The sequence below is a fragment of the Loxodonta africana genome, chromosome 8 (genome assembly GCF_030014295.1).
Source record: "Loxodonta africana isolate mLoxAfr1 chromosome 8, mLoxAfr1.hap2, whole genome shotgun sequence".
NCBI classification, from domain to species: Eukaryota; Metazoa; Chordata; class Mammalia; order Proboscidea; family Elephantidae; genus Loxodonta; species Loxodonta africana.
Genome location: NC_087349.1, coordinates 12,406,045 through 12,431,622, shown reverse-complemented (window position 1 = coordinate 12,431,622; position 25,578 = coordinate 12,406,045). Strand labels below are relative to the sequence as shown.

Below are 25,578 nucleotides of genomic sequence, written 5' to 3'. Positions count from 1 at the left end.
CCCTCCTAATTTGAAATTCTCCACGTTTGATATGAATCAAAATCTCAAGACAACGTGAGAAGGACTACCCTAAAACTTGAAAACATTTGTGCCAGCCAAGGGACACTGTGCCAAAACATACTTGAGGTAGCCTTGGTCCAAGCCCCAAGACACACTCACTTCCCAATGGCTACACCAAGTCAGTGGTTGTAGCCACTCACCTGGCAGGTATTAATTAATCTCCATCTGCTGTGTTCACAGCCTTTTATATTTCAAATAAAATGGCAGTAATGGCCAGTGGTCATTAACTTTGAGGGTTTTTCCTACATGTGGTAATAGACTGGTTTAGATGTTTCCATACTGTCTTGAATGTGAGCAATAAAACCCTTATGAGAGCCAATTATTCTCTCATATGTTGGGGATGGGATCATTCATTCCGCAACTTGGTTCTCTCATTAAAAACTGTCTATAAAATGGCATAGTTGCTACTGAATCTGTCCTGTTTCTGGGACATTGGAAATGCTGTCCTATGTCAGTGCTATTTTTTCACTGCTGATTTAGGATTCCAAGTGTATGGATAAAGCATACTTAATTTATAAATTTAAATCAATATCTGGCGATTTGATCCTCTCACTGAATCACAAGTTCTGGCTAACTATTCACCATCGCCATCAGTTTCTACAACCTCAGTACTGGAGCTTTGTTTTTCCTTCTAATGCTAAATTCCTACACCTCTACTCCGCTGATGCTCTCACAGAAAAGTCGCCATTGATTTTGAGGCACCTTTTTCTGATGCCTTCACTGGGCGTGAACAGTATGAGAAGCTAAGCTGAACTTAGAAGGACAAGGCTTCTCAGAGGTGAGTACCCCCTGCAGCTCTACTGCTATACACTTTCGTCATATACTCAAAAAGGATTTAAACATCAATAGGTTTTTTTTTTTTTTTTTTAGGTTTAATGCAAAATGGAAGTCTTCTGCTGTCTTCCCCAAAAGGTCTGAGAACAAAAGAGTGGCCAGCCACTCCGGAGGCAGTTACTTTTCATTTGAGTTTTCTTAAAGAATAAGTTAGCTTTTCAATTCCCAACTTTTAAATTGTAATGTCTTCTTCTCCAAGTTTGAATTTGACTTTATCTTTAACAATTACCTACAAATACCCTGAAATATTTTGATAGCTGTGAATTACAGAAGTATGAGAACTCAGCAACTGCTACTGTGACAACTTGAGAGAACATTCTGACTAAACAACAGGTGGCTAGTCTGGGTCTGGAAACCCCGGTGGGACAGCGGTTAGGACCTATGGCTGCTAACCAAAAGGCTGGCAGTTCAAATCTACCAGGTGCTCTTCGGGAACTCTACAGGGCGGTTCTACTCTGTCCTACACGGTCGCTAGGAGTCAGGATTGGCTTCACAGCAATGGGTTTGGTTTGGTTTGGTTTACTCTGGGTCTGGGCTGATTCTTCAGGGCCCTATAACACATTCAGCAGGAAGAGAGGTCAGCAGCCCCTCCGAGCCCACTGAAAACACTTGGTCACTTGGCAGAGATGGAAAGAACTGTACCCTCCATAAATAACACAATCAACACACACACACACCACATGACACACATTTTGACAGAAAAATGCTTTAAATCACTGGCCAGTTTTATCCTCAGCATGTCTAGGTTTACACTGCTAAGCTCTTGTATTATTATTTTTGAAAAGCTTTGTCTTCAATCAAATTAAGTTCACTTAATTTCAAGGAAAGAAAAAAAAACCATGCAGGCCAGAATTCCCTCACCATTTAAATTTTTGAGTCACAGAAAGACCTACAAGACAAATAAATGTCACTGAGGTATGAGCCGAGTGGAAAGCAGGGGAGACAGGATTTGGGATGAGAGTCGGGGAGTTAGCAGTGGCAACGCACTCTGTCTGTTTTTGGTATCAGTTCAGAACAATTCAGAGTCTTAAGAAGTGGGTAAATGGTGAATTTCAGCACTGAAACGTTCTAAGGAAAATGCACACGATTACAGTGAGTCGCCTGTGCACAACACGTGATCTGCAAAAGGCTGGAATTGAGAACACCTTTCTCACCTTCAAAATTTTCTCCCCTTCCTCCCATTTTGCCTACCATTTTGTTTAAGCGTATGTGTTGAAAATCTAGATTGCCTGGGTAAAGAAAATGAGTAAAGGTTATTTAAAAGAAAAGATTTAAGGGGCTTTGAAAAGGGATGATTAAAATTAACTAAAAACCTATATGTGCCCAAACAATACACCACTTAGCATGCTGGGGCCTCAAGGTTCTAGTAAACACTTGAGTCATTAGTACCTGTATAGCTTGCAGGTCTCTTGCTTGTGACATCTGCATAATGGATTGTTTATTTGTCCAAAGCTAAGGCAAAAGCTCTCCCCAGACTGAGTTTAACACTGCCTGTTCCCCAAAAATAGGGGGCTACACGAGCCAGAAGAAAGAACATCGACCTTCAGGAAGAATCATGACTTACTTTTCACTCTGAGAAAAATGAAACAGTGGGAGATGGAGGCTTGCTAAATTGCCTCAGTTCTTTTGAGTAAGTTTCTTACTTTTCACCCCTTTTCTTCGACTGTAGTCGTTCTTTAAACTTGTCCTGCTCTACTGTATTGAATTTCATTGGGTTTAACTATTGAGTTGAAGACTACCATCAATGACTGTAGTCTTCAACTCAATGGTTGAATTAGTTTGAGCTGTTTCAATCACTAAGTGTTGAAGCCTCAATGAATAAAGTAAAGTTAAGGAAATTAACTCTAGGGGGAAATTGTTAATATGTTACATCCCAATCTCTTCACTAGAGAAATAGCTGATTAGAAGAAGTCATCTCCCTTTACCTTCATCATTTTCATGTGGTCTAGAGTTCTTAAGATGATAATACCTGCTTTGTTATGTATTGAATTGTGTCCCCAAATAGATATACTAGAGTCCTAACCCTGTGGAATAGGAAACCTGGTGGTATAACGGTTAAGACTTACGGCTGCTAACCAAAAAGTCAGCAGTTCGAATCCACCAGGCTCTTCTTGGAAATCCTATGGGGCAGTTCTACTCTGTCCTATGGGGTTGCTATGAGTCGGAATCAACTTGATGGCGATGGGTGCGGTAACCCCATGAGGTCTCCATCAATCAGAATCAAAGAGGTGGCAACTAACAGCAATAGCACAACCCCCAGTACCCATGAATGTGACCTCACTTGTAAATAGAGTCTTTGAAGATGTTATCACTTAAGTTAACATGAGGTCATACTGGTGAAGGTTGGGTCTTAATCCAATCTAAGGAAGCACCTTTACAAAAGAGGAAAAGAAACACAGAGGAAAGATGGCTGAGTGGAGATGCATCCACAAGCCAAGGGACACCAGGATACACAGGGAGCTACCTACAAGGAGCTAGAAGAGACAGGGAAGGATCTTCCTTTAGAGCAGGCAGAGGGCACAGGTCTGCAGATAGCCCCTACCCTGAATTCAGACTCTTAGCCTCCGAAAATGTGAGACAATAAATTTCTGAGATGTCTTAGCTCTCCAGTGCTGCTATAACTGAAATACCACAAGCAGATGGCTTTAACAAACAGAAATTTACTCTCTCACAGATTAGGAGGCTCGAAGTCTGAATTCACGGTGCCAGCTCCAGGGGAAGGCTTTCTCTCTGTCGTTTCTGGGGGGAAAGTCTTTATCAACAATCTTCCCCTGGTCTAGGAGCTTCTCAGCACAAGGACTCTGGGTCCAAAGGACATGCTCCACTCCCAGCTCTTCTTTCTCGGTGGTATGAGGTCCCATATCTCTCTGCTCTCTCTGTTCCCTTCTCTCTCCTTTTTATCTGGTATGACATAAAAGGTGACACAGGGCACACCCCAGGGAAACTTTCCTTACATCTGATTAGGGCCGTGATCTGAGCATTGGTGTTAAATCCCAGCCTAATACTCTTTAACATAACCTAATCTTGCCTCATTAACCACAGGCAGAGATTAGGATACAACACACAGGAAAATTACATCAAATCACAAAATGGAGAACAGTCACACAATAATGGGAATCAGGGCCTAACCAAGTTGTCCCATATATTTGGGGGACACAATTCAATCCACGATATCTCATCCTTTGCCCCCAAAAGCTTATGTCCTTGCAACATGTAAAACACTTTCAGCCCATCATATCATCCTAAAAATCTTAAATCAACTCCAAGTCCAAATTTCATCCTGGGGTCAAATTCCTCTTCATCTGTGAAATCTAGAATACAAATTATCTGCTTCCAAAGTACAATAGTAGAACAGGCACAAGATAGACACTTCCACTACAAATGGGAGAAATCAGAGAGAAAGAAGGGATAATAGGCATCAAGTCAGCAGAACACATTATACTAGTCCTCAAGGCTTTGAAAATAATCCTCTGTTCTTTGAGATAATTTACACAATGGCCCCACCCTCCAGACTGTGGGTTGGCCACACTCTCCAGATTCTAGGAGGAAGTCTCTCGGCCCTGGGCTTCAGCTCTGCCTTCCAGGCCAACTGGGACAGCAATTCTGCTCCCTCAGATTTGGGCAACCCCATTCTAGTCCTCTTAATGGTGATCCTATCCCTTTAGCCCCAGCAGGCCCAGCTATTCTGCCCCTTGGGCGTGCCAGCCCTGCCCCCTCAACTTTAGGTAGTGGATCTGGCCCCATCCCGTTGGCACTTGTGAAAGGCTGCCCCACATTCCTGAACCACGTTGGTAAAGATCTGACTCTGTAAAACCTAGAAGGCCATGGCCCACCCTTTGAGACCCCAGAGGGGTCATGGCGCTACCCTTTGAGAGTAGGGCAGCTCTGCTTCCTGTGATTCTTGTCTCTTCAGCTTCTTATTCCTGGTTCCTTGGCCTCTTGACCCGTCAGCCCCTCAGGCTTCTTCAGCTGACTGGCCTCTGCCCTGCTTGGGTAAGGGTCATGAAGCTCTTTAGATCTACTGATAAGTACCCAGAGGCATCCCACTCTGCCAGTAAACCTCAGTCAGAAGGCACTCCGCTCTCTTGCTCCATGCATCAGCAAAGCCTAGCTCTACTGGTAAATGCCCAGGGGCACCTCAATCTGCCAGGAAGCCTCCTGCCCAAAGGCACTCAGCTCTCTTGCTCTGTGGGTTGGCTCCCACACTGTTTCACACCTGTATCCTGGTTCTGCTGCTGCTGTTTCTCTGCTGCTACTTCTCATCATCTGTGTCATCTCCAGTGTTACAGATCTCCTCACTTCCTTCTGAGTCCTCATAAGAATTGTCTTTGATGTCCATAATTCCATGAACAGACTCTTCTAAGCAATCCAGGCTTTTACTATTAGGTACTTTAAAACTCTTCCAGCCTCTACCCATTACTCAATTCCAAAACCACTTCCACATTGTAGGTATCTCTTAGAGCAGCACCCCATGCTTAGTACCAAATTCTATCTTAGCTCTCTAGTGCTGCTATCACAGAAGTACCACAAGTGGATGGCTTTAACAAATAGAAATTTATTCTCTTACAGTTTAGAGGGCTAGAAGTCTGAATTCAGGGAACCAACTCCAGAGGGAGGTTTTCTTTCTCTCTGTCAGCTCTGGGGGAAGGTCCTTGTCATCAATCTTCCCCTGGTCTAGGAGCTTCTCAGCACAGGGACCCTGGTCCAAAGCACACACTCCATCCTGGCTCTTCTTTCTTGATGGTATGAGGTCCCCTATCTTTCTGCTGCCTTCTCTCCCCTTTTATCTTGTGTAAGATAAAAGGAGATGGCAGGCCACAACCCAGGGAAATTCCTCTTACATCAGATCAGGGCTGTGACCTGAATAAGGGTGTTACATCCCACCCTAATCCTCTATAACATAATCCAATATTGCTTCATTAACCACAGGCAGAGATTAGGATTTACAACACACAGGAAAATTACATCAGATCACGAAATGGAGGCTAACCACACAATACTGGGAATCATGGCCTAGGTAAGTTGACACATATTTTGGGGGGACACAATTCAATCCATGACATGCAGTCTAAAGCCACTCACCTGCAGTATTTTGTTATGACTTCACTAGGAAATTAATATATGATGTAAACACAGGGACAGGATAATTGACTCTCCCTCAGTGAGAGTCAATTATCAGCTTAGAAAGACTATCACGGACTTTGGAGGAAGAAGCTTTGGCTGGTATTTGAGCTCCACCATTTATTTTAGGGTTGTCCTTGGGCAAATCACCAGTTACAACCATTAGCCCTGTTTTGACATCTGTAAAATGGGAATGATTATAACAGTTGCCAGAGAGGGCATTTATGGTGAAAATTACAAGATGTAGACATAGAGATAATCCAGAGTATTAAGAAACATATTAAACTTTGACCTACCTAATATTATCCAAAAGCAAAAAAGAGAGTGAGACAAAGACACAGAAAGAGACACAATTAAGGCCAACTAAAGACTTGGCCCAGTGGTTAACAGCTCAGCTGCTAACCAAAAGGTCAGCAGTTCAAATCCACTAGCCACTCCCTGGAAATCCTATGGGGCAGTTCTAATCTCTCCTATAGGGATGCTGTGCATCAGAATTAACTCAAGGGCAAAGGGTTTGGGTTTTTTTTTTTAAAGACTTGTTCAGCCTTAAAAGGGGGAAAAGTTTATTCTGCCTTTTGACTTTTTGGTAAATTAAAACAAACTCAAGGACATTTAGCCCCCTCACCACCTCCCTCCCCCCGTCTTTTTTTTTTTTTTTGAGTTTACTGAGGTCAGTGGATCCCGTGTTGAGTTCTATGGAACTCACTGTAGATGCAACTGAACTGTAGAAAATGAGAAAAACCATCTCACTTCGCAACTATATGTTATGCCCTTTGTGTGATGAAACTGGTCCACCTCCATTTTACTTCAGGTACCTAGGACACCCAAAACCCAGTACCGAACATATAGTTGGTGCTCGGTAAAATTGTTGCTAGGGAAAAATGTCACCAAAACGCATCATTAAATGCAGAAATCAGTATTCATGGTAAAATAATGGCTCATTCCTTGGTTGATGCCACAGAACATGGAATTTGCTCTGAAGAAGTTGGACTGGAAGATTTAAGTTGCATCCTGCTACCGCTTCACTCAACATTAGCACATTTTCTCATTAAGTGAACATTTTGGGGGGCATCTACTCTATCCAAGCTCCTGAGCTAGATTCTCAGGATAAAACAGTAATAACTGATGCAATGGATGTTTTTGCTTGTCCTCAAGAAGCTTGCACACTGATAAAGTTTATATCACAAATAGCCAATTACAATTCACAATGTTCTTTCTAATAAAACATTCGGAATGGTGTGAAATATAAGGCAACTGTGTTTCATTTCCCTTTCCTGACCACAAACTATCTTAAGACAGCAATCCGGTAAAGCTCAGATTTAATTTCCTTGAAATTCCCTATAAAGCAAACAAAGTCACTTATAGTCAGAAATCCCGTTACGGAGCATTAACTACTAATCGTTGTTTCTGATGATTTTAGTCACAGAACCAAATGTTTATCTTTTCTTCTGTATCAGGAATGATAATTAGTTTAGTCTAAGGAAGAAGGGTCACCTAGCATCAGTCAGAAAGGCATTCATTTATTTAACATTTATAGTACTTACTATATCCAACGGCCTGTCTTTTTTTTAATTGTGCTTTAAGTGAAAGTTTACAGTTCAAGTCAGTTTCTCACAGGAAAACTTATACACACATCATTATGGAGCCTAGTTGCTCTCCCCACAATGTTACAGCATACCTCTCCTCTCCACCCTGTATTTCCCGTGTCCATTCAAGCAGCTCCTGTCCCCTCTGCCTTCTCATCTTGCCTCTGGACAAGAGATGCCCACTTAGTCTCATGTGTCTACTTGAGCTAAGAAGCACACCAGCATCATTTTATGACTTATAGTCCAGTCTAATCTTTGTCTGAAGAGTTGGCTTCAGGAATGGTTTTAGTTTTGGGCTAACAGAGAGTTCAGGGGCCGTGTCCTCTGGGGTCCCTCTAGTCTCAGTCAGACCATTAAGCCTGGTCTTTTTACTAGAGTTCGAGTTCTGCACCCCACTTTTCTCCTGCTCCATCAGGGACTCTCTGTTGTGTTCCCTGCCACGGCAGTCATTGGTGACAGCTGGGCACCATCTAGCTCTTCTGGTCTCAGGCTGATGGAGTCTCTGGTTTTTGCGACCCTTTCTGTCTCTTGGGCTGATATTTTCCTTGTGTCTTTGGTGTTCTTCATTCTCCTTTGCTCCAGGTTGATTGGGACCAATTGATGCGTCTTAGATGGCTGCTTGCTAGCTTTTAAGACCGCAGACGCCACTCACCAAAGTGGGATGCAGAACATTTTCTTAATAAACTTAGTTATGCCAATTGACCTAGATGTCCCCTGAAACCATGATTCCTAGGCCCCCACCCCAGCAACTCTGCTCCTTGAAATGTTTGTTTGCTTGTATTTGGGAAACTTCTTAGTTTTTGGTTTAGTCCAGTTGTGCTGACTTCCCCTGTATTGTGTGTTGACCTTCGCTTCACCTAAAATAATTCTTGTCTACTATTTTATCTAGTAAGTGAATACCTCCTTCCTTTCTCCCCACCCTCATAACAATCAAAAGAATGTTTTCTTCTGTGTTTAAACCTCTTCTTGAGTTCTTATAATAGTGGTCTCATACAATATTTGTCCTTTTGCAACTGACTAATTTCACTCAGCATAATGCCAATGGCCGGTTTTAAGCCCTCTATAAATATTGACCGCAGCTAATATTAACTAATATTGTAATTACCACTAATAGTCTATCCATGTATTAATTATTCAAAAATATGTATATTAGGAGATGTATCCTTCCTGACATAAATTGTTCCCGGCAATGGGGATGGGGATGAGGGATTGAACCAGATGCGTAAGCTTGTTGACTCCATGATGGTTACATTTAGTGCAGAAGTTAGAAAATAACATGTAAGCAAATGGACAAGTCAACAAATTCACAAACAAAGTAAGTTCCTATTGTGGTATATTTTGTGAAAAAAAAAATTAATAATGTGATAAGGGCTGACTTAAGGAGGACTAGTTAGGTAGGATGGTTAGGGATGGTTTCTTCAAGGTGAGAAAGAGCCAGTGACCTATGGTATCTCTTACTGACACATATTTTCATCAAGGTCCACCCACTTATTACTTTTAATTCTTTATTAGTCTCTTCTGAGGCAGTCCTATTTTTGCCTGCAAGCTTTAATTCTTCTCGAATTCAGCAATTACCCATCCATTTATTCTCACTGACCTTGTTCTCTCCATTCTACCCCAATTTCTGGATCCATTTAATTTTCCTAGATTTGACAAACAACCAACAATCTCTCAGTTTCATTAGGTACCTGTAGGCAGCACAGTCAAACCAGAAATCTTACCAGTCTATAATCCATATTACTAGCTAATGTCATGGTAAGAAAAATAAAACCAACCAAACAAATCATAGGTTTTACAAATGTTTCCCTTTCCACTCCAAAAATAATGACTGTCATTTATCTAATTTAAACATGCTATCCCAGAATGTTCTGCTCTAATGTTTTCTGACTTGGTAGTAAAGTAAGATATCCATTTTTATTAAAAGCATGTCGCTTTTTCACCTCTGCCCCCTATTAATCTTTACAACAATGTCTAGGTTTCTCGAAAATTGCCTTCTACTTGAAACGCAACTCTGAATACACAGAAGCTTGTAGGGATGACAAAGAAAAAGTAAATCAACTAAAACAAGTATTCAATGGAAATGGATTTGGCTTTCCACTTACAATATTACTGTGACAAGAAAGTTTGCTTATACAATTATTTTGGGGAGCCAAATGAGTTCAAAAGGGACATGGGTCATTTGTACTATTCTTCTACTGCTTTCACGTATTATAATCAAAAGTGACCAGCAATTGACTTTTAGAATTTTCTAGTTTCTTCTTAGCCATTTTTATACATCTAACTTCTGCAACTTGGTATAGAAGAAAAAGTAAGGGTTTTGGAGTAAGTCAGAACTTAGTCTGAATCCCAATTCTGGCCACTGGGATGGAAGCAGCAGTTAAAAAATCAAAGGGCACGTTGCACTGGGCAAATCTACTGCAAAAGACCTCTTTAAAATGTTAGAAAGCAAACATGTCACTTTAAGGACTAAGGTGTGCCTGACTCAAGCCACAGTGTTTTCAATCTCATATATATATTAAAGCTGGACAATGAATAAGGAAGACTGAAGAGGAATTCATGCTTTGAATTATGGTCTTGGCGAAGAATACTGAATATACCATGAACTACCAGAAAAGCAAACAAATCTGTCTTGGAAGAAGTACAGCCAGAATGCTCCTTAGAAGCAAGGATGGTGAGACTGTGTCTCACATATTTTGGACATATTATCAGGAGAGATAAGTCCCTGCAGAAGGACATCATGCTTGGTAAACTAGAGGGTCAGCAAAGAAGAGGAAGATCCTCAAAGAGATGGATTAATACAATGGCTACAACAATGGGTTCAAGCATAACAGCAATTATGAGGATGGAGCAGGACTGGGCAGTGTTTTGTTCTGTGGTATATAGGGTCACTGTGAGTCAGATATGACTCAATGGCACCTAACAACAATAACATAACCTTTTGGATTAGAGATTTTGCAATGAAAAGTAAGGAATGCAGCACCTGGCACAAGGCAGACCCACAATCTCTTCCCTCAATATGACATCATAATTAATACTTAACTTAAACAGCCCCTAGCTCCTTCCATTTTGATTGTATTAAGACAATAAACTGACAATTTAGATGGAATTTTCCTATGAATGAAAAGCACTGAATGTTCACTGGGCAAGAATGCCAACCTAATTCTCTCCCTCACCAGGCTATTGTACTATTTTCTAACTCACCTCCCTCCTCCCTTCTTTGTTCCCTTCTAATCCACGCTCCTCCAAAACCACGACATCTAGACAATATCAAGACTTTTCTCATGGGGCCGCTTCTCTCACTCATCTATATATTTATATGTCACAAGGAGGTGTTTATAATTTCCTAAACTTGTAACAATCATTTCAAAACCAACTGGTCGTTTACTCATGCTGCCCTGTATGATTAGGTCTTTCCCATACCCTCTACCTGGGAAACCCTTATCATCTTCCGAGGCTTAGCTCAGGGATTTCACTTTCAATGAAGGCTTTGCTACAGTAAGATTGTCCTTTTTATCTCTGGACCTCACTGTACCATGGCCATTACTAGGCTCTGGTCATTCACAACCCCTGAATGTCCAGGGAACATATTATCAACCCCAGAAAATGTAGCATGTACAATCAAAAAAAATGACTTCAGCCTTCTAGACCATTATATTTAGTAACCATCACCTTTTAGTCCTCTTCAATCTCTTTTCTTTCATTACCGGCACTAGCAGTTGACTCTCTTTTAAAGATTTACTTCATAAATCAATAAATTAATTAATAAGTAAATGACACATTATAATAGTATACACAAAGCAAATGGAGAATAACAAAGCTGCCTGAGAGACAGGTACAGAAAAGTCAACTAAGGTTCCTCACCAGCTGACTGGCTCTCACACACTAGCCAAGAAGTAAGTTCTTGTCTGAGGTAAACTATCAGCAGTACAGGCCATGGACCTTTGTGGTCCTATTACAATAACTAACAACTAGAATATCCTCCAATGCTGAAATTCTATCAAAAGCCTTTGACGTAATAGTATGATTTTCCATGTATGCCTGAGTGCTTGGGATTGTGTATCTGTATATATATCTGTGTGTGCATGTATATATACCTACATAAACATCAACATAAAATACACACAGAAACACTTCCTTAAGTAATCTATAAGTTCTTTATGGGACAGAACCTTTCTGTTGTTGTTGTTCATTTATAAAGTTTAGAATATTTGTTGACATATTGTTGTCAGGTGCCCTCAAGTCGTTTCGCACTCATAGCGACCCTACCTACGTACAACAGAACAAAACACTGCCCAGTCCTGTGCCATCCTCACAATCATTGTTATGCTCGCGCCCATTGTCGCAGCCACTGTGTCAAGCCACCACATTGAAGGTCCTCTTTTTCACTGACCCTCTGCTTTACCGAGAATGATGTCCTTCTCTAGGGACTGGTCTCTCTTGGTCACATGTCCAAAGTATGTGAGACAGAGTCTCGCCACCCTTGTTTCTAAGGAGAATTCTCGCTGTACCTCTTCCAAGACAGATGTGTTTGTTCTTCTGGCAGTCCATGGTATATTCAATATTCTTTGCCAACATCGTAATTCAAAGGCGTCAATTCTTCTTCAGTCTTCCTTATTCATCGTCCAGCTTTCACATACATATGAGGTGAATGAAAACACCATGACATGTATATGTTACAAAATGTGTTAAATAAATGAGTCAAACAACAAAGAAGAGAAAAAATGGCCTGGGATCAAATACGGTAACTGACCACAGTATCTAAAATAGCACTCCCCGGCACATCTCTATGCCCACACCTGGCTTTATTTTTTTCTTAGCACAAATGAATGCTGGAGGCACCACATCTTTATTTTTATTTGCTAACTACTGATCTCTCCCCGCGTGGCTGGTCTCTGAAGACCAGTAGCAGGTGCAGGCCCCTGAGATTCACTGAAGATGAAGGTTGGGGAACATACAAAAATGTAAAGATTCCAGGTGATTGGCCAGGCACTGGGCATTATTTGTAACAGCAAGTAAAAACATTTTTTAATATATATATATTTTTTTTCCTAACAGCTAAAGAGCCTTGATTCTGGAGCCCCTGATTTTTTAAATGAAGCTAATTTTCTCCACCTGGCACATCAACCACAGAGAACTGTGAGAAGCAGTTTCCAGCTCCAGTTACAAAGCCAAAAGGTCCAGCTTTTATTTTACCTTTCCACTTTATAAACTTGCATGTTAATTATGATTCTTTTGTTTCCTGTCTCCAACATTACATTTGAGAGCAATTTTTTCCTATGAGGGCTGTTAGCAGTACTAATTTATTTGTCCTTATTTATTGTTCACTTTAATTTCACAAAGGAGCCCTGGTGGCCCAGTGGTTAAGCACTCAGCTGCAAACTGAAAGGCTGACAATTCAAACCCACCAGCCACTCCGAGGGAGAAATCTTCTGTAAAGATTAAACCCATTGCTGTCGAGGCCATTCTGACTCATAACAACCCTATAGAACAGAGTAGAACTGTCTCATAGGGTTTCCAAGGCTGTAAGTCTTTGTGAAGGCAGACTGGCACATCTTTCTTCCTTGGAGCTGCTGGTGGGTTCGAACCACTGACCTTTCAGCTAGCAGCTAAATGCTTAACTACTGTGCGACCAGAGCTCCTTCCATAAAGACTACAGTCTAGGAAACTCTATGCGGCAGTTCTACTCCGTCCTATGGGGTCTCTGTAAGCCACAATCGACTCGACAGCAATGGGTTTGAGTTTTTTTGGTTTTCAGTTTTATTTTTACTGACTCTTCAAATCAAAAAGGCTTCCTATTGGTTTATTCTCAACCGATTTGCCCATTTCTTTACATTCCTAACATCTCACATAAATACGCATTACATTGATGATGGGATCTGTTCCTGAATCAGTCTCTATCAGCCTTGTCGAACTGCCTGATTTACACACGACGTCTTGAAAAGAACGTGTCCCCAGCACAGGTGTGCACAACCTCAGGTACACCCTACTCTCAGCACAGAAAGGAATTCAGTAGTGTTCCAGCTTTGATATTTAACTAAGTGCATATCGATCAAGTTGGGAAGGAAAGTAGGTGTAACAACAGTGTGGGGGCGGTGTCTGACCTCCTCTCTCTTCACAAGGGGGAAGGAGAATCAAGATCTACAGCCCAAGTCTCTGGGGTCTTAAACGCTAGCAAGCAGCCATATGAGATGCGTCAATTGGTCTCAACCCACCTGGAGCAAAGGATAATGAAGAACGGCAAACACACAAGGTAATTATGAGCCCAAGAGACAGAAAGGGCCACATAAATCAGAGACTACATCAGCCTGAGACCAGAAGATGGTGCCCTGCTATCACCGATGACTGCCCTGACAGGGAACACAACAGAGAACCCCTGAAGGAGCAGGAGTGCAGTGGGATGCAGACCTCAAATTCTCATAAAAAGACCAGACTTTACGGTCTGACTGAGACTAGAAGGATCCCGGTGGTCATGGTCCCCAGACCTTCTGTTAGCCCAAGACAGGAACCATTCCCAAAGCCAACTCTTCAGACAGGGATTAGACTGGACTATGGGATAGAAAATGATGCTGGTGAGGAGTGGGCTTCGTGGATCAAGTAGACACATGAGACTATATGGGCAGCTCCTGTCTGGAGGGGAGATGAGAAGTCAGAGGGGGACAGAAGCTGGGTGAATGGACACGGAAATACAGGGTGGAGAGAAGGAGTGTGCTGCCTCATTAGTGGGAGAGCAACTAGGAATATATAGCAATGTGTACATAAATTTTTGTATGAGAGACTGACTTGATTTGTAAACTTTCACTTAAAGCACAATCAAAAAAAAAAAAAAAAGATCTACAGCCCATGGTTGATTCCTATGATGTAAATGTCAGACATGCCTCCTCTCTCTGCCATCTTTACCAACCCTGACACCAACTGTCCCTTCCACAGTACTCTCTACTGCATTTGATAATTCATTGCAATGGCCACACAGAACTTAACAGTCAATACTCATGATTATGGGGTTTATTAGGGAAGTAACAGGTTGCAATTCAGGTTCAGGAACACTCAGGACACAGTTCTTCCATCAGGACAGCCTCCTCCCAGCCATGCTCACAGGCATGCCTCTCCCTGACCTTCAGCCTCTGCCAAGGAAGCCCACCACGCCGTCTCTGCTGTCAGGTCTCTGCTGTCTCATCTGCCACCGTTTCTCACAGTCTTCAAAGTTACAGCTCACTTTGTTTCCTCGATTCAGGAGCGTCTCAGTGCAGGGTTCCCAGGTCCAAAGAATGTGCTGCCTCCTGGCTGTTCTTCTTTGGTGGTGGTGGGATTTTCTCTCTCCCACCTCTGGGGTAGTTCATTTCAAACCCAGTGGAATGGCAAAACTGACCAAACCCTTTGGTGCGCCACCATTAACCTATCACACAGTCCCACCCAACTGACTGAGTTAAATGACCGTGGCTAGGAAGGCCATACAAAAGTGATCCATCACCAAAGGAGAATGAAGAACACCAATGACACAAGGCGATTACAAGCCCAAGAGACAGAAAGGGTCAAATGAACAAGAGACTACATCATCCTGAGACCAGAAGAACTAGATGGTACCCGACTACAACCGATGACTGCCCTGACAGAGAACACAACAGAGAACCCCTGAGGGAGGAGGAGAACAGTGGGATACAGACCCCAAATTCTCATAAGACCAGACTTAATGGTCTGACTGAGACTAGAAGGACCCTGGTGGTCATGGCCCCCAGAACTTCTGTTGGCCCAGGACAGGAACCATTCCCAAAGCCAACTCTTCAGACATGGACTGGACTGGACAATGGGTTGGAGAGAGATGCTGGTGAGGAGTGAGCTTCTTGGGTTAGGTGGACACTTGAGACTATGTTGGCATCTCCTCCCTGGAGGGGAGATGAAAGGGGGGAGGGGGTTAGAAGCTGGCAAAATGGCCACGAAAAGAGAGAGTGAAGGGAGAAAGCAGACTGTCGCATTAGGGGTAGAGTAATTGGGAGTGTGTAGGAAGGTGTATATGGGTTTTTGTGTGAGAGACTGACTTGATTTGTAAACTTTCACTTAGATCGCAATAAAAATCATATATTAAAAAAAAAGCGATCCATCACACTGTAGTAGGACATTCACCTAATTTTATATGACACAATATCTAAAAAAACAGAGACCTTTCAGGCTGAAGTATTTCATATGGCACAATGGGTCCAGCTGGAGAAGGGTGGTGTTTTTAAAGGCCTGGTGTTCTACTTCTGAAAAGTTAGCCATTGACACACATGGGGTCTTTATGAGTCAAGCCTGACTCCACGTTGGCTGGTTTGGTTTTTGTTTTTTTTTCCTTAGGCATACACGCCCCAATTTTTAGACCACCTACTAAGTTTCAGGAATGAATGTGACACAGCCCTCCACTAAAAGGGCTCTGAGGTTGGTGTTGTGTGCCCTCAACTTGATTCCGACTCGAAGCAACCCTACAGGACAAAGTAGAACTGCCCCACCATAGAGTTTCCAAGGCTGTCATCTTTACAGGAGCAGACTGCCACATCTTTCTCCCATGGAGCTGCTGGTGGGTTTGAAACACTGACCATTCACTTAACAGCTAGGTACTTAACCACTGTGCCACCAGGGCTCCTTAAAAGAGTTCTAACTGGGAGGAAAGGTAGATAAATAAATGAGTATGATGATGTACTGTGGTAAAAATTATGAAAAAAAATTTATATACATACAGTGCTATCTGAGTAAACAGGTCCAAGTGACAATTTGGTTTAGCAGGATTGAACATGGTAGAGAGATTTGGGCATATTTTACCTACTTTTTGAAAAAATAGTTGAAGTTTTCTAAGTGAAGAACAAGGAACCTTGGTGGCACAATGGGTAAGTGCTTGGCTGAAACCCACCCAGCCATTCCACAGGAGAAAGACCTGGCAATCTATTGCCATAGGGATTACAGCCTAGAAAACCCTGTTGAGTAGTTCTACTCTGTCACGTGGGGTGGCTTTGAGTCAGAATCAACTCAACGGCACCTAATAGCAACAACAAGTGAAGAAGAGGGGGTAGCAAGAGAACATTGGGCAGAAGGGACACATACGCAAATGTGCAGAGGTGGTGTTTATGAACTATTCAGGGGCAAAATGTGGCTAGAGAATAGAGTATACCGTAGCAAGTGGCAAGATGGATCTCAAAAGAAGAAAGAGGACATGAGTTAATCCTGGGAGCTGTGAGGGAAAAGAAAATGGAGTCATTAAGTAGTCTGGAGAAAAGAAAACAGAATGTAGAAACAGGGAAAGGCTGCTGGTTACATAAACCTGTTGCCGTCAAGTCGATTCTGGCTCATAGTGACCCTATAGGACAGAGTAGAACTACCCTATAGGGCTTCAAAGAAGCAGCTGGTGAATTTGAACTGCCAACCTTCTGGTTAGCAGCTGAGCTCTTAACCACCACGCCACCAGGGTTCCAGGTGGCATAAACACGAGTAAAACCACTAGATACGATAAAGGGGTGAGCCACCATACTCAATGGTTTATCCAAACCTCCTTCGCAGGGTACTCTCGTTACTTTTTGGCTTTGGCCTTATTTTAGTTTATTAGTTTTATGGATGTTTTAGGTTCTTCAGTTCATTTTTGGTAAGATCCCTACCAAAACCAAATCAAACCCATTGCCATATGTGACCCTACAGGATAGAATAGAACTGCACCATAAGGTTTCCAAGGCTGTAAATATTTACAGAAGCAGACTGCTACATCTTCCTCCCTTGGAGTGGCTGGTGTATTTCAATTGGGTTAGCGGCTCAGTGCTTAACCACTGTGCCACCATCTATAGGTGGCATAAATGGTTTGTGCTTGACTGCTAACCTAATGGTGGGCAGTTTAAAAGCACCCAGTGGTACCATGGAAGAAAAGACCTGGCAATCTGCTTCAGTAAAGATTTACAGTCTCAGAAACCCTATGGGGCAGTTCTATTCTGTAACACACGGGTTGCCATGAGTCAGAATCAATTCAATGGCAACCAACAACAATTACAAAAGTACTATAATTCAGAATCAAGAACAGGCTCTAAGACCCAAAACTTTCGAGTGCACAAAAAAAAAAAAAAAAAATTCCCTCTGATTTTCATTAGAAAAACAAGGCTGGGTTAAAGCAGTGATTTTTCAAGCACAGGAGTTTCCACAGAGGGGTTTCAACTGCTGTTGCACAGGGTTAAGACCAAAAAAAAACCAAACCCACTGCCGTCGAGTCGATTCTGACTCATAGCGACCCTACAGAACAGAGTAGAACTGCCCCATAGAGTTCCCAAGGAGCGCCTGGCCAATTCAAACTGCTGACCTCTTGGTTAGCAGCCGTAGCACTTAACCACTATACCACTAGGGTTTCCACAGGGTTAAGAGGGCCCTAATAAGGAGCCCAGGTGGGGCAGTGGTAAAGTGCTCAGACGCTAACTGAAAGGTTCAAATCCACCTGCCACTCTGTGGGAGAAAGATGTGGCAGTCTACTTTCTTAAAGACTGTTGTTGTTGTTGTTGGTAGGCACCGTCAAGTCAACTCTGATGCATAGTGGCCCTATATACAACAGAATGAAACACTGCCCGGTCCTGTGCCATCCTCACAATTGCTTTGCTTGAGTCCGTTGTTGCAGCCACTGTGTCAATCCACCTCGTTGAGGGTTTTCCTCTTTTTCCCTGACCCTCTATGAACTGGTCCTTCCTGATAACATGTCCAAAGTATGTGAGATGCAGTCTCGCCATCTTTGCTTCTAAGGAGCACTCCAGCTGTACTTCTTCAAAGACAAACAGCCTAGGAAACCCTATGGGGCAGGTCTACTCTGTGTTATAGGGTCGCTGTTGAGTCGGAATCAACTCAACGGCAACAGGTAAGCAGGTGTGTCAAAAGCCTCTCCCACGCCCTCCCCTGAACCACCCTCCCTTATCTCAGCTTCAGTTAGAGCAGTTCTTTGTTCATCTGCTTTCCTTCTTGCGTTCCACGGAAGATTTTACTTGTCGAAAAAGAAAAATCAGTTTAAAAGTCACTGGTCTAGCCATAGTCCAGGTCTAACCTGTAGGGGATAAGTCATTGGCACGTTTTTTCTAAAGGAAAATTTGGCAAATGTCTCAGGTATGGTGATGTAGTTATGAAATTGGTATTTTGAGTATGTAGAATGCCTTGCTCATGGTAGGTACTCAATAAATGAATACTTGTGGAATTACATTGAAAAATATGAATTTTACAAATGTATCCTTTACTTATCCCATATTTTACAATAAAGGCTGAAATGGTTGTATTCCTTCATTAAATATCAAAACCCACAGCCTAACAAGTATGATTATATTACAAGGAAAGGACGACAGAAAATCCTAAGGCATTAAAAACAAATGTTAATAGTGCAAAAGAGAAGAGGCTTTGAAGAAGCTGAACTTCCTCCACCTGTGATCCTGGCCAAATAATCTATCTCTTTTACTCTCAGTATCCTCCTCCTGTATGTAAACTTTGAGTTTATTCTGCTAGCTCATAATTTGTTTGAAGATTACAATGAGATCACAGATAAAAAATGCTTAGCATGTTGTCAGTATATATTAGGTGTCCCATAAATGGTAGCTCTTGTGGTCCTCAAAGGAAGAGAGTGGAGATGCCAGAATGTACATCTTCTTGAAAGGATATCATAGGCAACTTTATAAAGAGATGGCAATGCAACCTTTTAAGATGGTTTGGCTTTCGTGATTAGATCTGGAATGGAAAGCCTTTCCAATGGAAGAAGTGGGATAATCCAAAGTTTCCGATGAGAAATCAAGAGACCAATCTGAAGTAACTAATTCAGTGTGGTGTAAATAAGCTGGAGCCATAGCAGGAAGAGCCTTGAAATGTTCATCACTATTACCAGTGAGTATTCATTGACCACCTACCGTATACACGATAATATGGTAGGCTCAGAGGGAGACACAGATGTGAGTTATATGTGGTCTCACGAGAATCACAGATTATGCACACAAGACTCAATATGACTGAGACAGTGAGAGTATACACCATACTTTTGTTTGAGGCATAAAAATTCTGTAACTAAAAGCCAGAGTGTTTATGATAAAAGAGGAATGTCTAATATCCTTGCCAAAACCTTTTGTGGGAAAAAAAAAAAAGAGAGATAACTTCCTTTTTGGCAGTAAAATTCAAAAGAAAGTGTTCCATATCAGCAAAATAAATCTGTTTCTGAAAGCAAGAATGTCTAGTGTTAACAAATCATGCACAAATGTTTCATGTCAACTGAAAACACAAATCGGTATTCATTCAACCCAGCTCTATAAGAAATAAGAAACCACATTTAAAAATAGTTAGATCTCAACTTCAAATAAAAAAGTGTTTCTGTCAAGATTACAACATCTTCATGCTTTTTTAGAACAGTCCAGTACAGTTCTATTAACTACTCTGTTCCAACGCCATTTCTAATAACTGGTGTCTTTAGTTGTTCAGATGAACTGACTCGAAAACGTAAGTAATGAAACAGAATCCTATTTTCATTTTCACTGACATACTACTAAGCAAATGAAGAGAGTCCCAAATTTTCAAGTACTTGGGAAGAGGTAAAGAATAAATATTCCTGATCTTGGTGATACGTGTGAGGCAGAACATTCTCAGGGCGACGTCAAACACTAGCTCAGAAAAGAAGCCCCTCTACGTTCACCACAAAAGCCTGTCCTGAAACACCTAATGAAGTGTCCCACCTGGGACTCAAGAATTTTGAAGTGGGATGTGGATTGTTCTGTTACAGACGATTAAACTTGCACTGGAAAAGAAACTGATTATTACCTTCGACAGCAATGCACTGCAGAAAATTCCTACCCAGGAAGGCTTGATGGTGTCTGAGAGGCTATACCACATTTTCCCATGCGATACCCATGCTTACCAAAGAGCCTACAAGGAACAGAGTTTTATTTAGAATTCCATGGAGTCACGCAAACCTCTTTTTCCACATACCAGTGAGCAATACTAGGGAAAAAAATAAATGGAGTGCTTATTGTGACCAATGCTATACTCAAAAATTCTTCAGAGTGCACAGTTGTACCTTTACACAATGCATTTAAATAGCTGCATATGCATATATTTAAAAATACAACACAATGAAGCCTAACCATGGAAAATATTTTTAGAAATCAGTTTGGGGAACATAAGGCTATTTCGTTGGCGTATGCTATGCTTAAAATCTACACCAGAATTATGGAGATCATATAAAACAAGTGATCATGTTTCATGTTATTCAAATATAGAGTTTGGGGAATGTCTGTTTGTCCAATTCCACAACAGCTAACCTGGTTTTAAACTTCTTCTCCCATTATGAATAACCATAAAAAGGGACAAAACATATGGGGCATAGGGCAACAGTCAGTACAGAGCTGTGATTATTGACAGAAAGGAAACACATTTTACCCAGGTTTCTCCCTTGGGGCACTTTCTTGACCTTGATGCTGGGAGGCGAAGCCAAAGCGGAAATCAGCAGTCTCAGAACATGGAGGGCAAAGAGATCAGATTAGGGTTTTGAGATGGCTGGAATTTATGGGCAAAGTAGCAAAAAGGCAGATGTTTCAAAAGCAAGGGTGCTCACAAGTGTTCCTAAGGTTTCCTCTTGGGTCCTAGACCTAAGGCTAGGCTGGCTGTATGCAGAGAAAGACTACAAAATGCTGAGAAGAGAATGGGTACTGGGGACAAGAGCTGAATGACGACACCAGAGGTTGAATATTAATGGGAAACACTGGAGTTTTGTAGCATCCAAAAACAGCACACCTCAGAGATTCAATTGAGACCCTAGAAAGACCTGTCCCAGATGAAAGGAGAAACACTAAGACTAACGGGGAAAAAAAAAGTGACCCTATTTTTTTTTTTTTTTTTTACCCAAATAAAGCCTAAAGTCCAGTCCAACAGAATCAGAAGATCACCAGTAATTTAACTGCCTGGTAGAACAAAACTCAACACCATTTAAAGAAAGAAAAGATAACCCATACGCATACAACATATTACCCAGAATGTCCAGTATGTGATAATAAAGTAAGCAAAAAAAAAAAAAATCAGCATGGATAGAAAAGATAAACACCACCATCAATCCACCTGAACTAACAGACGTTTAGAGAATATGTCACTCAAGAACAGTAGATCATGCGTTCTTCTCAAGTGAAAGCGAACACAACAATTAGCAAGTCATCATTTTCTAGAACAGAAATCAGATCTCAATGAACTAAAAAATACTTAGATTGTACAAAGAACGATCTCTTCCTACCAACTTGACCTGATACCTAACCCTGACAAGGACATGACAAGAAATTACAGGCCAACATTCCTACTTGACATAAACATAAAAATATTTCTAAGTATTAGTAAATCAAATCCAACAAATAAAAAACAAAGATAATAGATCACAACTAGCAGCATTTATACTAGAATGCAAAATTGGTTTAATAATTTAAAGTCAATTTATTTTATCACATTACCAGAATCACGGAGATAAATCACAGGATTGTCTCAAAAGATGTAGCAAAAGCATTTGCTAAAATCCCTCCCCATTCCCAGATAAAATTATGTTTAAATATCGAGGGTAAGAATTAGACTTATTAAAATGTTTTTTCCAAATTTATATTCTTCAGATGCTTATAATTTAAATTCACTTTTGCATATGTGAGTAGACACCCAGTCTAAACAAAAATAGACTGTCTTACCCACAGTGTAGCTGAAACAGCGCTAAAAATACCATAAGATTTTTAGCACTAATGGCCCTGCAGTATGGACTCAGTGGATTTGGGGCTCGAGCTGGGAAAGACTGAGTGGATGGGAAAAGCTATTTAACTACTTCTTTGCTTTTTTCTTTATTCAAATCAAAGGTAATACAACATCATTATGAGTATATCTTTCTTCTTCTTTTCATCCAAATTGCCATTTATGTAATTTCAGGAAGGATCAAACAGTGGCTTGTAAGGTAATTCCTGCTCTCAAAGAATGTGAGCATGTACTTTCGGATGGTCTAACCTTCTTATGTATAAGTCCTAATCAAGAACTCCCTCTCCATACCAGTCACCCTGGGGAGCGTCTAGTTGACTGAACATTTTGGCCATAACCATGTCCATTACCAAGAAGCAATGATCCAAACTGCTGAACAATGTCTAGGTAGGAAACAAATAGGCTCAGAAAGGTTTGCAAACTCAAATCCTTAAGTTGATTGGGTAACAAAATTGAGTATTTGATGATGAAGTCTATATTTCTTCTAAAAGTAAAAGGCATATTCCTTTGTGGACAAAAGTGCTTCTTTCTTTTTGCTTATTTCAAGAGAAAAAAGGGTGAAGTCCTTTTAAAATATCTTGTTTTACAATTAAAAATTGCTAGTTTAATTTTATCATTAAGAGTTTTATCATCAAGTATTTATGCTGTTAACTCTTGATTTCACCGTCTGAATCTTCATCACCTAAGGGGATAGAGAAAACAACTATTACCATAAAACACTTCATAGCGTCCAAGTGCTTTTGTTTTTGGTCAGTCCACATGTCCTTGTCCTCTTTAGGATTGATGTACCTGTAAAATGGTGGAATGGCAAGAGGGAGCAATCGCTGAAGGTCTATCTCTCTGTGGTTCGACTAAGATCATGCTACAAATTATACACAAGTTGCTGATTTCCTCACTACTAATGCACATTAAGGGGCACTGGTGGCACAGTGGTTAAGCACTCACTGCTCACCAAAAGATAGGTGGTTTGAACCCACTATCTGCTCCTGAGAAGAAAGATGTGGCAGTCTGCTTCTATAGAGACGACAGCCTTGGAAACCCTCTGGATCAGTTCTACTTTGTCACATGAGATCACTATGAGTCAGAATCAAATTGAGGGCACTTAACGACAATGAATACATATGTGGTCTCACTTTATATTTTAGACATTCAAAATACATTAAATGCCCATTTATCCTTATTTATGTTTTGTTTTCATTCATATATATCTTTTTCATTTTCTATCTCACAAACAATTCTTATCTCCTACTAGTCTTTACAAAGAACAGTTAATAAAATACAGTGTGAGTATACTATATAAAATATTAGGACAATAAAATCTAAAAACATGAATTCCCTGCAAGACTTTCCATTCCCATGTACATAAATCAGAAACGAAATTAGAATGAGAGATTTACCTTATGACTAATTTTCATTAATCAACTGATTTTCCACTGGGCCCCTGTTTTATATCACCTAATAGGTTGTAATTGATTATGTGCATAATTTATAGCAATTTTAAATAGATAAATGCGTATTTCTTTACCTACTAATTTATCCTTCTGTAACATAACAGAGAAACATTGGTTTCATGCTTGTTAGCTTGTCTGCCTGAAGAAATTTTCAAATTAAGTCTTTTTCTTTAAACCCTTTTAATTTTTTTTTTTTCTTTGTAAGGGTGTTTTTTTTTTTTTTTCCCATTAATCTATTCATCTCTCTTCTATGACATGCATACTCATATTCACAAAAGTTACAGATTTACTTGTAGTCTGGCCTGTGTTCACTTTTCTTGTATAATCCCCATTCATTCACTTAATCATTTATTCTTTCAACAAGTATCTCTTAAATTTCTGAAGGTATCAAGATGTGTAGTATTTACTCAGTTGAGAATGCAACACTGCCAAGACCTTGCCCCTGCTGCTGAAGAGCTCTCCTCTTATGGGAATACAGACATACAAATAATAAACTCAAAAATAAAAAAAAAAACTGCTCTTACAGAGTTTTCTTTTTTTAAGTGGAATAAAAATTTTACCTCATTATGTTCACAGACTTTAAGGAAAGCTTCCAGAGGAGACTAATTTTGAATCGAGTCTCAAATAACAGATTAATGAAAGGCCTGTAGATTTGAGTACATAATGTAATAATGTAATATATTCCAGAAGTCAACAATTAGTTAAATATTGCTACAGCATCAGTGAGAAACCATGAGAAACAGAAAAATAACTGGAGAGGCAGAAGAGACCAATCTTGACACTTTTTGCTTGCCATGTAAAAGGGTCATATGAGTCATTTAGCTATGGTTAGAATGGACTCAGTGGCAACTAACAACATACTTTAGGAGATATTGAGTTATGAAGAATTTTGAGCAAAGGATAACTACGGTCAGATGTGAATTTCTGTGAGAACACTCCACAGGCAGGAAAACAGAGTGGAGGGAGAAAGATGAGATTAGGCCCAAAGAGGATGAGATGCATCATTTGTGCCTAGAGGAGATACCATACAGGGTCCCTATGAGTCAGAATCAACTTGGTGGCAATGGGTGTTGGTTTTGAGTGAAGATATATCAAGGGCTCAAACAATGACATGGGAAAAGGGATAGAAAGGAGTGTATGGATAAGTAAGCTTTTTAGGAGGCAGAACTTATAGGACTTAAAAAATCAACTGATTATTCTACAGAAGGAGAATTCCAGGATAGCTCCCAAATTCTTGGTCTTGATGCTGAGACAGGTGCCAACACAGGGAAGGTGGGTTCAGAAACAGTTTGATAACTAATACCTCCTGTTATGGATTGAATTATGTCCCCCCAAAATATGTGTTGTAAATCCTAACCTCTATGCCTGTGGTTACAATCCCACTTGGGAATGAGTTGTCTTTGTTGTGGTAATGAAGCAGGATTAGTGTAAAATATATCTTGAGTCAAATTCTTTTGAGATATAGAAGAGATTAGATTAAATAAGCACAGGAGAGAAGAGAGATTCCAAGCCACACTGAAAACTCCCCAGGAGCAGAAGCACAGAAGAGACAAGGATCTTCCTCCAGAGTAGAGGAAAGATAAAGCCTTCCCCCTAAAGCTGGAACCCTGAATTTGAACTTGTAGCCTCCTAAATTGTGAGAAAATAAATTTCTGTTCATAAAAGCCGTCCATTTGTAGCTTTTCTGTTATAGCAGTTCTAGGTACCTGAGACACGTCTATGATCTGGGCACTACCTGACTATATTAAATTTGATTTAATTCTCAGAAAAAATCATCACATACGTTCTTTTACCATTGT

The 25,578-nt window shown here is 40.8% G+C and overlaps 1 protein-coding gene across 2 annotated transcripts in view; it reads right to left on the bottom strand.

The window, feature by feature from the left end:
* PTN (pleiotrophin) overlaps positions 1 to 25,578 on the bottom strand; it is a 136,909-nt gene that overhangs the window by 38,276 nt on the left and 73,055 nt on the right. The window lies entirely within an intron of this gene.